Genomic DNA, 18,640 nt, shown 5'->3' with positions numbered 1-18,640 from the left:
TGGTGGGTGTGAAGTGCAGTTCTTTGGCATGAACTAATACTTGAAGAAATAAAGCTTGTGGAACATAAAGGTTATTTTATTATTATAATTTTTTTATTTGTTATATTACTCATTTTGCATTCTGCGTGTAAATATTATATAAGTATTTATTTTTTTTTAACCAGAAACTTTGACTAATGCTCTAGGATATACACTCTTGTAGGAGTAAATTGGAACAAACAATAAAGAAATACAAAAATTCCACAAACCATAACAAATGAAATACTTAAAAACTTAGCAAAGTAAGGGTATGAACGTCGGATGCCCATAGAAGTTGGAGTAGATGTCTGAATGCTCCAACAAGTGTTGTTGAAAAATTATCTTTCGTTTGTGGAACTTTATTTGATATAAGATTTTCAAAATTTTATAAAATCACAATATAGTATAAGATTGTTATAACTTTTCAAAATCTATGCATTCATCTTTTGTCATAGGATTATATATTTTGCTTCTAAGAATATAGGCTTCCGAAGTGACTCTTGATATTCTTTGATTGTCAGTGTCATATGAAGCAAATTAACACAACATTTGTGAATAGGATCGTAATTTGAATATGTAAAAAACTTATCATATGTAATGATTGGACCAAAGGAGCGTCAAATTCCTACGACCCAAATCAAATATAATCATGTTCCTGTGTCTTACTCTAAATGGGTAGTACAGTAAAGCAAGGAGTCAAACCATTGGGAGCCACATGAATTTCTTAATCGAAAAGCTTATAGATGGTAACGAAAGGGGGGAGGGGCGTTTTGATTGATGATTACGAAATGGACGTAAAATGCGCGAAGTAAAATGACACGGAGTGAATTTATGAGATGCAATAGTAAATTGAGTGCACGGAATGTGAATATTGATAAAACAAATAGAGTTTGGGTTCGATTGAGTCTTTCCTACTATTTGTTATTCTATCATTGATTAATTCCTAAGTAAAGATGAAATACTCTAATTAATACTTAGCCATCTCATTCTTATAGGACAACCCACCAAACTTTTGACAATGCTCACATGTTTTTCAGAAAAAGTATGCATCCGTATCGAGAGTTTTCCAGTACAATCCAGAGTGTAATACCTTCTTAGCTGTTCGTTTAGGATTAAAATATCTCCCACAAGTATGCTCACGGCAAATTGTTAAAACAAAAAAGAATACATCATTAGGGATACATCTCCTAATTATCTAATAGAACAAAACTTCTACATGTAGGGATTCTCCCACACATAATATTTCAACTCACTCTTAATCTTATCACGCTTGCGCCTATTGAAATCGATTGGAAGGTTACCTATGACCAGATAATTAACTAGATCTACATATCATGGAGTTATAAGAATATTGTCTGCTTGCATCAATGCTTGATTTGAAAAGTCTCTATCAGAATGAAGACATCCCTCATCTGTGGTCAATCTACTCAAATAATTGGCAATGGCGTTTTCACACCTCTTTTTATCTTAGATCTTCAAGTTGAACTCCTGAAGAAGGAGAATCCATCTAAGAAAATAGGGTTTAAACTCCTTTGATATCAAATATCGAAGGGCTGCATGGTCAGAGAACACAACAATCTCAGAGCCAACAATATAAGAATGAAAATTTTCAATTGCAAAAACAACAGCTAAAAGCTTATTCTCTATAGTGATGAAGTTCTATTGGCCCGGGTTGAAAGCTTGGAAGCATAGCAGATCACATGGTGCTTCTTCTCTACTTTCTCCCAAAACTACTCCCATAGAAAAGTCGCTAGCATCACACATGGTCTCGAAGGGAAGATCCCATCTAGGAGCCTGAATGATTGGGGCACAAGACCAAGCACCGTTCAACACATCGAAGCTAACTTTGCAGTTATTATTGAATTTGAATTCTACATCTTTTTGGAGTAACGAGGTCATCAATTGAGCTATCTTCCTGAAATACTTTATAAACCTATGGTAGAATCTTGCATGACCAAGGAAAGAACGAACCTTCTTCACATTTGTGGGGTAAGGGAGCTTAATGATAACATTGATTTTAGTAGGAGTAACTTCAACGCCATGCTTAGAAATATCATGCCCAAGGACTATACCACACGAAGCCATAAAATTACATTTTTCAAAATCTAAAACTAGATTAGACTCAATGCATCTCTCTAAGACTCTAGACAAATTCAACAAACAATCATGAAAAGAGTCTCCATATATAGTAAAGTAATCCATGAGACAAAACCGACTTTTCAATTAACTTAACGAAACGACTTCTAGAACAATCAATTGAACGGGTAAGGCTAAGATCTAGCCAAAGAGAGAGGGAGAGGTTTGAAGACTAGAATAGGAATTTCTTGTTTAAAAAAATTGACTTATATAGAGTTAGAAAATATGCAGCAATTTTGCCCCATCTGTCTTTGTTGCATAACTGATGGAAAGCTTGACTTTCTTACTTTGACACTTAGCTGAATTGTGGCCGTGAGGCTTTCCTCTCGTACCATGCCTGTTTCAACTTCCTTTCCTGTAAACAGAAGACTAGCAAACATGATCAATAACTCTTACAGAAGGTAATGAGGAAGACTATTTTACCTCGTTTTTAATTCTTTGTCTTTTACAATGCAAATAGGAGCAGTATTATATGTCACTGTTGTCAGATTGAAATGTCAATAAATGTATCCTTCTATTAGAATCAAAATGGATATTCGATTACATATTCAAAATGAAGAATAGAAAAAATGAAATACTATGGTCTTTTTCGTAGAAATAGTATTCTTGCTTATTTCGATGATCCCAAAATACAGAAGAAATAGTTTAGGAATTACCAAATATGGACTATAGGGGTGCATTCAATCCTAAAAAAAGAGGATTTGATTGAGTATCGCGTTCTAGAGTCATGCAGAATAGACACTAACCGTCCGAACATTACTTATATTTCCTACTGAAGTTTTATATTCTGAAAATGGAGGAATCTACATCTATTTCATTAGCATCAATGCCGCTCCGCCGACCCTTCATAAAAACAACTAAGACTAAGATCGATGTAGATGAAAGCACATTATTTGTGGAGTTTGATGGTGAGATAGTTAAATTCAATATTTTTGGTCCAATGAAGTCCCCCACCACTAAGCACACGTTCTTTGTGTTAGATTGACGTTTTTTATTCCCTTGAGTAGGAGGTCATTTAGGACGTGTACGAGGATGATGAGGACGATTCAGGAAACCTGATTCCCTTTAAGGAACTTTTAGCCATATCCATTACAGAGCTGGTAAGCATGCCATCACCTTCTTCTAGTGATTCATCTAAATGTGTGTTTCCTTTCGTTGTGCAGGCACCTAAGGTCGAGCTAAAATAACTTCTTGAGCATCTCAAGTATGCTTACCTTGGAGAATTTGAGACATCATCCGTTATAGTCTCAAAGGATTTGACTGTCAAGTAGGAGGGGTAGTTGGTTGAGGTTTTGCAAAAGTATAGACTAGCTATTGGGTGGACACTGGCAAACATTAAAGGCATCAACCCAGTTTTATGCATGTAAGAATTGCACTTGAGGATGGTTCAAAGCCATGTCAACAACACCAGCAACGTCTGAATCCCATGCTTAAAGAGGTAGTGATGAAAGAGGTTTTCAAGCTTCTAGATACAAGTATTATTTACGCCCTGGTAGATAGTGAGTGGGTTAGTGATGTGTTATTTTATGCGGTGAAATAATGAAAGGTATTGCGGTGATGGAAATGCATTGTGCAACAAATTTTCTCAGCAGAATCCAAGTATAAATCCTACTAAGTTTCCTGGTAAGTCCAGGGTCGAACTCAGGGACTAAGAAAAACAATATGCGGTGATAATTTTTAAGATCACTTTGCGGTAACAAATAAATTAATGATTGGTTAGTTTGTTGTTTGCGGTGTAAAAAGTATGCGGTGGATTTGAGAAAAGATTGATTATGCGACAGATACACTAAGTATGCGAAGGAACGGGTTGAAAAGGTCTTTAGCTAGCGTTTCCCGAGAATGTGTTCAAACTATGCGATCATGCTAAACTCATGCGACAACAAATCATTTTTCAATGCAAATGTGGTAACTCCTAATTCTAGGACGCATGCGATGAATGCGATAATGTCCATAGAGCTTATTCCTAAGTCTTTACTCTTTGCCTATGCGATGATGAAAGATGCACACAAAGACAAGGTGACTGTATACAATCATAACCTATCTTTAGGATGCATGTGATGCGTTAATAGCAAACAGTGCTTATTCCTAAGCTCCTATCTCTTGATTACGCGTTCTAATCTGACTCTCCCGAGCCTAGATTCTAACCTACTTTTTCAAGCCTAGATTCTGTCCTTAGACTACCCTCTCGAGTATCTCTAATGGACGAACGACGCATACATAATACAAGATAATCGCAAAGAATGATGATCCCTAGTTATGCTAGCTAAGTGCTCAACCCATTCGACAGATTTAGCTACTCATGCGTAATAAACAGAGAGTGAATAGATATAAAGAAGTAAATTCCATTTCTATAGATAAGTTCAAAGTACAAAATGACAATGGAAGATAAGGATAGAGAGCCTCTAGCAATCCCTTGCTTCCCAAGGCTTTTACACTGTTAACTCTATTATGTTCAAAAGATGTTCCTACTTCTGCAGAAGTTGGCCCTCTCTCTGATCTCAACGCTTCCGACACTCTTCCAAGTTCACCGGAATGATCTCTCAGTACAATCTCACTTCCCTCGCTTCCACCTTTTAAATTAAAGAAAAACTAAGAACAAGGCTATTTCTAACTATGGCGAAAATTATCTAACTGTCCGAACTCGACGAACCCCTTTACTGAAGGTTGCCTTCAATATTTATAGAGCTTCGGGGTGAAAGGTTTCTTCTCTCTTATGATTGCACTGATGGGATGACATTAATTCTCTGTCTGATACGCCGAATATTTTTCATCGAAAAGTTGAGTGTACTTGCTACAGTAGTTCGTTAGTTGCTTGTCAACTTAATTCGGAATCGACCGTCATTAGCTTTCTGTCCCATCATGATTTATTATGCTTTTTACCCAGATACGCCCACCAAGTTTGCGTCGGCTCTATGTAGCAACCTTCTTGAGCAGATATTTACGAGCGCAAATGACCACATAGCCTTGCGGTGACGCAATCTTTTTATGCGGTCGACCGTTGATTTCTTATGATCGCATTTTCCGCCTTGCGTCAACGCATATTTTGCACAAAAATATCTAAGTTAACTATTATCATGCGATGGATGCATGCGACCGCAATATTATGAACTTAATGCTTTTTTGATGCAATCTTATATGTTCTTATCAACGCAACCCTACATTGTTTTATAACTTAGCACTGTAATAATGTGCATTTCTGTCCGTTATCACACCCCCAAATTTAAACAATGTTTGTCCTCAAGCATAAGCTAAAGATTTTCTTTAGAAAGTTGACCACAATCTCTTTTCCTAGATTTCTCAAGGATGCCTCATTCAAATTCGGCACACCAAAATTTCCTTAATTCTTATTCAGGTCTCCTCTAAAAAAGACTTTATTAGATTCCAGGACATCACGTGATTTATTTCGAAAAAAACTTTTTCACTGGGGTGTTAAATGATTTTTTATTCTTGCGTATTTTAGATATTATTTTTTTTCTCTGATCTTGCGCTGATCCAAGTGCCTCGTCTTCGTTTTGACTTGCCCTCACGTGTGTCTTGCAGACATCAAACTACGAGCAAGGCACTCTTTCTCAGACTAAACTCATACCCATTTGGCAGTGGAGTTGCGGTCATTTTTTATGCGTTGATCACGATTCCTACCTTCGTTCTGGCTTGCCCCCACGTGTGTCATGCGGACATCCAACTACGAGTAGGATCCCATCACAACGTTCTGATTTTTTTTTTTATAAGGCTAACAATAGCAAGGTCGAAAATAAATACTGCACCCCCAAATTTAAAATGCGGCAATGTCCTCATTGCTAATAGATTGAAAGAAGTCATGCGATGTTCTTAGGAAGTTTCGTAAAGGGTCAGTTTGAAAGAAAGCTAGCAGACCACTAACATCTATAAATATTTCATGAGGTGACTGTCTTAAAATTAAGTTGACTCTAGTGTATACGAAAAAATAGAGGCATGCATTTCATCATTAAAATCATAATTAGCAAAGAGAAAGCATGCGGTGACTTACTAAATTGATCAATGTTAAATGATTGCGGTAACCAAAGAGGATGCGGTGATAAAATTTCAAAATTAGAATGCGATGCGATAGTGCAAAATTTGGAATAAAGTCAAGGGAAGATACAACCCCCAAATTTGCACTGTCGCCCACATTATTTGTTGACGCATCCTACTTTGCGGCAATCTACTTTCTTTGGATTGCGGTGACAAAATTAAGTAGTTGCGTCTTCGTGTAGCATCTCTGCAATCGTTTGCCTCGATCGTTTGCACAAAAAACATTGAGAGGATCAAATAATAAAAAAACAGAGTTAGCAAAATCGTTTACCACGATCGTTCAACATGATCGCATTATTAATTTAACCATTTTTTTTATATAGACAAAGATACAATAGCAATTAAAAAACAGGTGATGAAAGTTCATGAAGTATTGGTATAACACAAAAGGGATATTCAAAAGGATTGCATCCCTGATAAGGTTGAGTCATATAGTAACTCAGGGACTGCTTATTTCAAGCTGGACTTTTCACGTCCACGATGGCTTTTGCTTTTTTTCTCGATCTTCTGGAATCTTGACTGTCTTAATCCGGAGCCTTTCCCTGTTAATGCTCATCACAATCTCCCTCTTTCGCATATCAATTTGAGTGCGACTGGTCGAGAGGAATGGTCGTCCCAATATGATGGGCGCGTCTTCGTCCGCTTTATAGTCTAAAATGATAAAGTCTGTCGGCAAGATGAATTTGTCAATTGAGATTGCGACATCTTTCAACTCTCCCTCGGGATGTATTCGGGATCTGTCTGCAAGTAGGAGAGTCTCCGTCGTGGGTGTGAGTTTGCCCATATTCAATCGTTTGAAGATTGATAATGGCATTATGTTTATACTCGCCTCAAGATCGTATAGTGCTTGACCAATGTAGACCCCTCTAATTGAACATGGTATCGTGAAGATTCTTAGGTCGCACATTTTTTGTGGGATCATGGCATTTTGCGTTACTGCCACTGTTGTGATCTTTTCTTCATTATTTTGTTTCTTTTTCAATCTTTATGGGAATGTTGGCAGCTAGACTTCTTCTGTCTCATGTTTTGAAAGCTTGAGGGTGGACGCAACTTCAGGGTTCATCTTCTTAGGCTCTGCTAAGCATTGTTCCTTCCCTGTACCCCAGCGTTGCAAGAAAGCTCAGTTGAGCTCGACAAAGCTCCTTGTGGTCTATTTTTGAGCTCGCCCGAATTTGTCCTAGCTAAATTTTGAGATTTCAGATGGACTTGCTTGATTCTGAAGCACTGGTTCGTTCTTCTCAATGTATTGCTTCAGCAAGCTCTCTAAGGACAAAGATTGCGATGTCTGGAAACTGCTGGCTTGGTTATGCGTTGGACCATTGGTTCGCGGGAAAAATCCGGGTGGCCCTTCTTTTTGCGCCACCGATTGAAAGCTTTGTTGTTGATTTTTCCATGCGAAATTGGGGTGGTTTCTCCACCCGGGGTTGTACGTATCGGAATAAGGGTTGTTCTTTATGACCATACTGACTGCGGATTTTCTGGGCATTCTTCCATCGGATTTGCGTCTCCACATATGACACAACTTGCGGTCGTTTGAGCAATTGCGTTGACCTGCCCTTTTTTCGCTTCCGTACTATTAATTGCGATGCCTTGTATTAAACTTATCATCGCAGTCATCTGGTTTTGAAGGGATGCGATGGCCCCGTTGTTCACGTCACTATCTTTAATTCTTAATCTTTGATCGCTTTCTCTCCAGTTCTCGTGATTTTTTTAAATGCGATCAAGGATATTTTTGACCTCCTCATAAGTTTTGTCCAGCAGACCTCCAGCTGCCGCCGCATTGGCAGCGGTCTGCGAAGCAGGGTTCAGTCCTTGGTAAAAAAATCTCCATTTGTAAGCAGTCTGGTAAGCCATTATGTGGACAGTCTCTCACCAGCCTCTTAAACCTCGCCCAAGCGTCACTGAGCGCTTCGTCAATTTCCTGTTCAAAATTTGTAATTAACTTCCTCCTTCTTGCGTTCTCCGTTGGAGGGAAGTATTTCTTCATGAACTTTTCCATGACTTGTTCCCATGAAGTTATCTCTCCCGGTTCGAGAGAATAAGCCCATTTTCTTGCTTGATCGCACAATGAAAACGGGAACAAAGTTAGTCGAACTTCCTCGGTAGAGATATTCGGGAACACAAAAGTGTTGCAGATTTCTATGAAAATCCGGAGGTGGGCGTGCGAGTCCTTGCCACGGCTTTCTCCAAATTGTCCAACAGTCTGGATCATCTGCAACATAACCGGTTTCATTTTAAACCTCGATCCATCTAGCGCTGGTCTCATGATTCCTGGGGAGAAATCGTAGAGATTGGGGGGCGCATAGTCCTGAATGGGTCTATTGCGGTCATTCGCCAGAAGGATGAGGTTGGCAATTATATTATTTGCATTTGCGGCCCTTTCTTTCAGATGTTCCGTCATTCTTGGAGTTCTGTCTTGTTGTTGGCGGTTGTCTCTTAAACTTCGTCGAAACATTCTTTCAATCTCTGGGTCGTAATTCGCCAGAGATTGAAAGCTACAAAGAAATCAGAAAAATTACCATTAGCACACTAAATTGCCGAAGTTCCCGGCAACGGCGCCAAAAACTTGATGCGTTATTTTATACGGTGAAATAATGTAAGGTATTGCAGTGATGGAAATGCATTATGCAACAAATTTTCTCAGCAGAATCTAAGTATAAATCCTACTAAGTTTCCTAGTAAGTCCAGGGTCGAACTTAGGGACTAAGGAAAACAATATGCGGTGATAATTTTTAAGATCACTTTGCGGTAACAAATAAATTAATGATTGGTTGGTTTGTTATTTGCGATGTAAAAAGTATGCAGCAGATTTGAGAAAAGATTGAATATATGGTAGATACACTGAGTATGCGGAGGAATGAGTTGAGAAGGTCTTTAGCTAGCGTTTCCTGAGAATGCATTCAAACTATGCGATCATGCTACACTCATGCGACAACAAATCATTTTCCAATGCAAATGCGGTAACTCCTAATTCTAGGACGCATGTGATGAATGCGATAATATCCATAGAGCTTATTCATAAGTCTCTACTTTTTGTCTATGCGATGATGCAAGATGCATACAAAGACAAGGTGACTGCATACAATCATAACCTATCTTTAGGATGCATGCGATGCGTTAATAGCAAACAATGCTTATTCCTAAGCTCCTATCTCTTGATTATGCGTTCTAATCTGACACTCCCAGGCCTAGATTCTAACCTGACTTTTCCAAGCCTAGACTCTGTCCTTAGACTACCCTCTCGAGTATCTCTAATGGACCAATGACGCATATATAATACAAGATAATCGCAAAGAATGACGATCCCCAATTATGCTAGCTAAGTGCTTTTCAACCCATTCGACAGATTTAGCTACTCATGCGTAATAAACAGAGAGTAAACAGATATAAAGAAGTAAATTCCATTTCTATAGATAAGTTCAAAGTACGAAATGACAATAGAAGATAAAGATAGAGAGTCTGGTAGCAATCCCTTGTTTCCTAAGGCTTTTACACTGTTAACTCTATTCTGTTCAAAAGATGTTCCTGCTTCCGCAGGAGTTAGCCCTCTCTTTGATCTCGACACTTCCGACACTCTTCCAAGTTCACCGGAACGATCTCTCGGTACAATCTCACTTCCCTCGCTTCCGCCTTCTAAATTAAAGAAAAACTAAGAACAAGGCTACTTCTAACTATGGCGAAAATTATGTAACTGTTCGAACTCGACGAACCCCTTTACTGAAGGTTGCCTTCAGTGTTTATAGAGCTTCGGGGTGAAAGGCTTCTTCTCTCTTATGATTGCACTGATGGGATGACATTAATTATCTGTCTGATGCGCCGAATATTTGTCACCGAAAAGTTGAGTATACTTGCTACAGTAGTTCATTAGCGGCTTGTCAACTTAATTCGGAATCGACCGTCATCAACTTTCTGTCCCATCGTGATTTATTATGCTTTTTACCCAAATGTGCCCACCAAGTTGCACCGGCTCTATGTGGCAATCTTCTTGAGCAGATATGTGCGAGCACAAATGATCGCATAGCCTTGCGGTGACGCAATCTTTTGATGTGCTCGACCGTTGATTTGTTGTGATCACATTTTCGGCCTTGTGTCAATGCATATTCTACACAAAAATATATAAGCTAACTGTTTTCATGCGGTGGATGCATGCGACTGCAATATTATGAACTTAATGCTTTTTGGACACAATGTTATATGTTTTTATCAACACGACCCTATATTGTTTTATAATTTAGCACTGTAATAATGTGCATTTCTGCTCGTTATCAGTTAGTCCCATCCATATAGTACCTAAGAAAACTAATGTGGAACAATATACTACTGCTGAAACATGAAAAAATTGAAATCTTAGATCAAAACATTATGTATGGATGGTATGAACTGCCTAAACAAGAATTCTTTATTGTTGTGAAAAATGAAGATGGGGTATTAATTCCTGCAAAGGTCTAGAATGGATGCCGGATGTGCATAGACTTTAGGAAATTGAATGTTGTTACTGAGGAAGATCACTTCCTCATCCCGTTTATTGACTAGATACTTGAGAGATTGGCTAGAAAACCCTTCTTTTGCTTTCTTGATGGCTTTTCAGGTTTCTACGAGATTTCAATTTGCTAGGAGAATTAAGAGAAGATGACCTTTACATGCCCTTTCGACACATTTTCTTTTAGACGGATGTCGTGATGAGAATTTTTTTCCTTTTTGAATTCATAGAGAACTGAAATAGTATAACAACATGTAGCGAAAGTATCAAGGATCCATAAGCTTTCTAATTCACTAATTTTAGCAAAAACGAAAGCATGTTGTTCTAAAAAAAATGGGTTTTATGAACATACCTTTGATGAACTCTTCAAGATAACGTCTGTTCAGCTGTTGTCTACTCTTGTTATCAACGTGAACCACCTCAAAGCCTTCCAGAAGCTTTAGGTAGAGTTGTGGGACTCAAGAACAACTTGAAGATATGAAGAAACCAGAGAAACTCATAGCAGCACAGCTGAAGAAGACAGCTTCTTCTTCAGAGAAAATTCTTTCAAAATTCTGATCATTATCCCTCCTTCTCCAATAACTCCATTCTACTTTATATAATAGATGACCATGCAAAGTGATGGAGTGCATGGCTTGTAGCTCATGCTTGAAGAATCAAGGTCAAGTAGATAATGCATTTTGTGTGAGCATAAAGATGATGGTAATGGAAAATACTCATTTTCTATTTTTATGCAAAATGCAAAAATGATTTTTCATTTTCTTTTTTAAAACAAAAGCAAAAATGATATTAAATCATTTTAATACAAAATTTAATTTTCTTAAATTAATTTCATAAATTAACTTAAAAAATTAATTAATTTAATATCAAATATTAAATTAATTTTTGCACAATAATCATCTTTATATATTTAAATCATAATTTAAATATTTATTCTCTTGTTTTCATATAATTTGAACGTTTCAAATTAATCTCTCAAGTTTCCCTAAAGCTTATCCATTTACGAGCTAGTAGGGGGACCTCGCGGACCTACAGATCATGGGCTCAAATGATTCGAGATTAATCGGCTAAACTCATTAATCCGATCTAATCCCCATTCGTTAATTAATGGGACACTCCACTATAGCCCATAGTTGAACTCCCCTCACTATAGATATATTATGTCCACTTAATAACCTTAATCAGTAAGTCGATCTTTCACAGGTTGTTCGTAATCACAGCTAGGTCAAAAATACCATATTACCCCTGTGACTACATCTTGTTCCTTAAGTTCCTACTGGTTCTCTAATGAACAATTCTGATTCATAATCTCTATGAATCAAATCCTTTCTCTATCATGAGAAGCCGGGCCCCGATTGTTCAAGACCTGAAGTCAGTACTTAAGAGAACAACCTATCTGCTAACCCTAAATAGGGTAGGAGTGAATTCCATCTTACAAGGCTATGTCCCCAGCTATTCATCCGGTCTTATCCCTAAAATGGTAAGCTTATTGAGCAGTGCTGTTGGACTACTCTCACCATTTGCATATCAAAGGATAATCCCGAACAAACAGAAGTTTGTAGCTAGCTCAGGATTAAGATCGAGTTAACCTAGGTTATATAATAAATGAAATAGTCTGTTTTAATAGTAAACGGTCGTTAGAAAGAAAAGAGAATATTTTCGTGGTCCAATCTATATGCAAACTCATTGCATAGGATGCCCCCACTCTCATGTCTCAATATAAATGATTTGTGGATCACATCGTTTGTAGCACCTTACAACTTCTTGTAACAACTACAGAATGGGTAGCATCCAATAGTGTTACCAGGATGAGATATTCAATTTCATCCATATACTTCTTAGACCATTTAAGCTATATATTATCAACTTGATCCTGTTTATGTCACTATATAAAGTTACAACATTCAGACTATAGCCAAGGATGCGTTTATTGGATTTTCATAATAAGATGCAAAATCATCAAGTCATTGTTATTGATTAAATAGAATGTTTAACACGAGCTGTGAGTTCTAGGACATTCCCAACAAGAACTACATCGAGGTATTCATGGATGACTTTACTGTATATGAAGACTTTTTTCATGATTGTTTGTTCAACATGTCTAGAGTCTTAGAGAGATGCATTGAGTCTAATCTAGTTCTAAATTTCAAACAATGTCATTTTATGGCTTTAGTGGTATAGTCCTTGGGCATGTTATTTCTAAGCATGGCATTAAGGTTGATCCAGGTAAAATAGATGTTATCACGAAGCTCTCTTACCTCACAAATGTGAGGGAGGTTCGTTCTTTCTTTGGCCATGCAAGATTTTACTATAGGTTCATAAAGGACTTTGGCAAGATAGCTCAGTCGATGACCTCCTTACTTCGAAAAGATGTGGAATTCAAATTCAATGATGAGTGCAAAGCTAGCTTCGACATGTTGAAGAGTGTCCTATCTTCTACCCTAATCTTTCAGGCTCGTAGATGGGATGTCCCCTTCGAGTTGATGTGTGTTACTAGCAACTTTGTTGTGGGAGCAATTCTAGGTTAGAAAGTAAAGAAGAAGCACCATGTGATCTACTATGCTTCCAAGACTCTTAATATGGCCCAATGCAGGTACACCACTACAGAGAATGAGCTTTTAGCTGTTATTTTTGCACTTGAGAAATTTCGTTCTCATATTGGTGTCTCTGAGATTATTGTGTTTTCCGACCATGCAACCCTTCGATATTTAATGTCAAAGAAGGAGTCTAAACCCAGTTTGCTTAGATGGATTCTCGTCCTTTAGAAGTTCAACATGTAGATCTAAGATAGAAAGGGGTATGAGAACATTGTTGCCGATCATTTGAGTAGATTATCCATAGATGAGGGATGTCTTCGTTCTGATGGAGACTTCCCAAATCAAGCATTGATGCAGGCAGATTGTATTCCTATAACATCATGGTATGCAAACCTAGTTAATTATGTGGTCACAGGTAATCTTCCAATTGATCTCAATAGGTGTAAGCGTGATTACATTAAAAGTAAGTTGAAATATTATATGTGGGAGGATCCCTACCTGTGGAAGTTCTGTTGTGATCAGATAATTAGGAGATGTGTCTCCAATGATGAGTTCTTTTCTGTTTTAGAATTTTTTTCATGAGCATGCTTATGGGGGGAATTTTAGTCCTAACCGAATTGCTATAAAGGTATTAGACTCTTGATGGTACTGGAAAACTCCCATTAGGGATGCATTCTTTTTCTATAAAACATGTGAGCATTGTCAAAAGTTTGGTGGGTTGTCCCGTAGGAATGAGATGACTAAGTATTAGTTAGAGAATTTCATGCTTTACTTAGGAATTAATCAATGATAGAATAGCAAAGAGTAGGAAAGACTCACCCAAGCTAGATGTTTGTTTTATTGATATTCACATTTCGTGCACTCAATTCACTATTTCATCTCATAAATTCACTCTGTGTCATTTTACTTTGCATATTTTACGTTCATTTCACAATCACTAATCACAAACTCCCCATTCGGTTATCGTCTATAAACTTTTCAATTAAGAAATCTATGTGGCTCCCTGTGGTTCGACTCCTTGCTTCACTTCACTACCCATTTAGAGTGTAATGAAGTAATGAGATTGTATTTGATTTGGACTGTAGGGATTCGATTCCCCTATTGGTCCGATAGATTTCTTTGTTAAAAGGTCTATAAAGTTTTGCTAGATAACTCATTTCTCTTTTGATGCATGACCGACTCTCCTAAAATAGGGATGTAAATGGGTTTGGTTGAGTTGTGGCATTTTTTAGACCAACCGAAAAACTCGAGATGGTCAAGTTGGCAACCCAAATGACCCAAACATGGTTTCTAACCCAACCCTCAAAATTTGGATTGTATTGGGTTAGGTTATCGGGTTATTATTATATTTTCTTCTTAATTTAAAAAAATTAAAATTATCAACAACACATATCTAGTAACTAAAATCTCACAAAACTAAATTTTTACATAGCAAATATCTATAATATCTATTACAAACTTTATACAAAAACATTCTTAAAAGAAAAACATAAAGAATTCACAAATTCATAATTCTAAAAGATATATTTTTATATATATCTTTATTATATATATATATATAATATATATATGTAATTCGGGTTGAGTTGGGTCAACCCAATTTTTTTTTATTCAACCCTAGAACCAACCAATTCAAGAAAAATAGAAAAAAAAAAATCAACTCAATCCAACCCAAAAATCAAACTAATCCAATCCAACCTTTATAGTTTAGGTTGTTCAGGTTGTCGGGTCATTTGAACACCCCTATCCTAAAGGATCTAGATTGTTGTACTGACACCCCTATTAGCTATCATGTAACTAAGACACTAGGGCAAAACCTTCTTTGTTTTTATTCACGGATAATAATAATGAATAATTTTGTACAAATATATAGAGTAATTCTAAATTACAATTATGGACTTTTCCTATAATTAGGAAATCAAATATTATGCTCAAGGAAACTATCAATTATATAAAATCTAATTAAATCGATGATATAAACCCTAAGATTATGATAATAATTTAGTAAACAAATCTCAACCCTTTTCCTCAAGTTGGTACGTAGATGTCATTCATGCCCAACGTGCCAAGACACTTGAAGAAGATTTGTCTTGATACAACCTTGGTAAGAATGTCAACTAGCTAATCTTCTGAGCAAATCTTTGATAGCTCGATAACCTTGTCATCCAACTTCTATTTTATGAAGAATCTATCTACTTCAACATGTTTTGTTTGATCGTGTTAGACAGGATTGTGAGCAATATCACATGCTACTTTATTTTCACAAAACAACTTAATTGATTTCATGCAAATAGTTAGGTTAATAGTGAAAGTTGTTTTAATGACAATTCTTAATGCCTTGCTTCTTAATTTGATTTCAATAAATTAGTTATCATTGAAGTTGCATGAGAATAGGTTACTTTTTAGAGAAAGGAATCTTGAATTAAGTTTCTAGACTTAAGCATAATTTTTATACATGATTCCACGAATTGGTTAGAGTCTTAATGAAGTATTTGATAGATTCAATATCCTAGAATACTTTTACTCGTGGATTTTCAATACATTTTTGTTGCTCTTATCTATTGCTTTATAAAATTACAAACTCAACTCGATTTCGATTCCTTAGCTAAAATTGACACAATTGTAAGATAGTTAAACAATAACTATTAAATTGATCCCTAAGGACGATACTCGACCCTCTAAGCGATTTTAATTACTATAACTAAACCATATACATTTGCGTGCACACAATTTATACATCAAGTTTTTAGCATTGTTGTTGGGGATTAAAATAATAGTTTTTGTTTAATACTTTAAGGATTGGAGATATTTTACACTAGGGTTATTTTTGTTCTAATATTGTTTGGTGTTTTCTCTTGTACATGCCCCATAACAAGGAAACCCCTCTTTTTCCTTTTGACCCTCAAATTGAACGTACCTTGAGGAGAAATCTTAGGAATAAGCAAGAAGTGGAAGAAGAAACCGCTGAGGAATGGAAGAAGGCAATTAGGGATTACTTCCAAACATTTCTACCTATTGCTCAACATGAAATTGTGAAGGCATCTATCAATGAAAATAACTTTGAGCAAAAACCAGGGTTGATTCAAATGGCTAGGGAGATCGCTTTTAGAGGACGCCCACTGAAGATCCTTATAAGCACTTGATAACTTGTAGAAATGCAAGTTATTGTAGCCTTTTACTTAGAATAATGAGGTAGGTAAGAAGAATATGCATTCATTTTACTAAGAATTCATGCTGAAGTACATTAAAAACACTCGTTGAATGCTTATCATGAGTTATATTGCGCCAAAGTGTTTATTTTGCAATTGACCGCAGGATTTGTTGCATGTGTTGATCTTCCACCCGATGAGCAAGTAGTTAATCGCATGCCTCGAGATCTCTGAGCCTGCACCAGTGGATCCTCTATCAAGCATTCAAAATGTTGATTATGATAGCAGTGCTGACATTCACACCTACTATGGTAGAGATGATGATTGATCAAAGCAGGAATCCCAACAAGTGTCAGTGCACGGCTCTACTAGAGCCTTGACACCTATGAAGAAGGGGAATGATTCGAATGACAAGTGTTGCGAGCTGAGATTGTCTTTTAAGTTGAGCTTAGGGATGCGACATTTATCTCCCCCAAACCCTGCCTTCTTCATATATTTTTCACACGTTAAAGCTGCTCTTTATCTTAAATTTTCTCATAACCAATCTCAAAGTAGTCTTTGCTTACTTAGATCTTTCATTGCATTACTTAGTGTATCAGATGCTTTTAAACGCCACTCTAATAATATTAGTTTATGTCGCATTCACACACTGACCTGACATTCATAGTACAAATCCCTACTTTCGACCTTGGCTCACATCGAGAGACTTATAGTTTGTTTTTTACTTAGCAAACTATAAGAAAACTTGTGACAAGTGTATGATTAACTACAATTGGACACATAAACGAACATCACATATGCACTCTAGTGTAGTTCACAATTGAGAAATCGCATTCAAAATTATAGCAAACAACACCTTAGATCTTTCCTTGAGAATTGTGGAACAGCTAAAATTAATGGAGTTACAAATGATGCAATTATACTAAAACTGTTTCCTTTTTGTTTATAGGATAGGGTTAAGGATTGACTAGAGACCTTACCATCGAAGAGCATTACCACTTGGGAGGAGCTAGCTCAAGTAGTCTTGAATAAACATTCCCTCCTACCAAGTCTTCTAAATTAAGATTTGAAATTATTTCCTTTTTTCCACAATCAGATGAACTATTATTTGAATGTTGGAAAAGGTACAAAGATCTCCTTAGAAAATGTCCACAACATGAATATCCTAGTTGGTTGCAAATTCAGTTCTTCTATGATGGATTGAATGGCAACACTAAAGCAATCTTGGATGCTACTTCTAGGGGGTCTATTTTTTCAAAGACTGTTCTTCAGGCTTATGTTATAATAGACGAGATGGCCACTACAAGTAATAATTGGCCAGGTGAGAGAACCCTAACCAACAAAGTAGTAGGACTATATGAAGTTTATGAGGTAAGTGCTATTAAAGCTCAATTAACCATAATTACTAATGGATTGAATAAATTGACTAGGTGGTCAAGCACAAGATTCATTATCCATAGCCTCTCTAACAACTAAGGTAGCTAAAACTCAACAACATTGGGACTCACGAGATATTGAGACAAATAACTATGTGGATAAAGGATAATATAGAGGCCAAGAAGTTCTCGCACATTATCACCCACGTTTGAGAAATCATGAAAATTTTTCTTATGTAAATAACAGGAATGTTGTGGCTCCTCCAAGTTTTTCTTACGCAAAAAAAAAAAAAAAAACCATATTTTAGATGGTGATGATGGACCTTATCAAGGTAACCAAGGAGAAAACCTCAACATTAAAGAGCTCAGTCCGTACCATATTGGGAACCATACAGAGCCATGACAAGTCCATCTAAAACTTGGAGATGGAAATGAATCAAGTGGCCTTTGCTATCCATACCATGTAAAAAGGTAAATTTCCTCGTGGCCCTGAGAAAAATCCTTAATAAGAATGCAAAATCTCAAAACAATGTTCCTTTAGGTGTTCAACTCGATTGCAATGAGTAGAATATTTTCTTGCATCACTAGTACTCTTTAGTTTGTTTTGAGACACCATTGTTTTAGCTTCAGAAATTTCTCAATCTTCCTTCAACATTTTTTGGCATGTAGCCTCTCTCTGAATTTAGGCATAACATTCTTCCAGACTTGGAAATGGTTCTTTATGTAATAAATCTCCATGCACCTGTTTAAACATTCCGTCTTCACTTGCAAGAAAAATATGCACCCTTAGTCTTTAACTGACTTTTGGAATGCTATAATATCATCAGGATATTTCAAAACAATTTTATTCCTAAAGAAGTTATGACTCAAATACCTCAGTTTATTATTTGTTTA

The 18,640-nt window shown here is 36.6% G+C and overlaps 1 non-coding gene across 1 annotated transcript; it reads left to right on the top strand.

Moving 5' to 3' along the window:
• The first annotated feature begins 8,051 nt into the window (after positions 1–8,051).
• On the top strand, positions 8,052–8,158 carry LOC120068730. The gene has a single exon (XR_005479354.1). It is a non-coding gene; the product is annotated as a small nucleolar RNA R71 (small nucleolar RNA).
• Positions 8,159–18,640: the final 10,482 nt, after the last annotated feature.

This window comes from Benincasa hispida, chromosome 12 (assembly GCF_009727055.1).
Source record: "Benincasa hispida cultivar B227 chromosome 12, ASM972705v1, whole genome shotgun sequence".
Lineage (NCBI taxonomy): Eukaryota > Viridiplantae > Streptophyta > Magnoliopsida > Cucurbitales > Cucurbitaceae > Benincasa > Benincasa hispida.
This window is presented reverse-complemented; position numbering and strand designations above follow the sequence as displayed.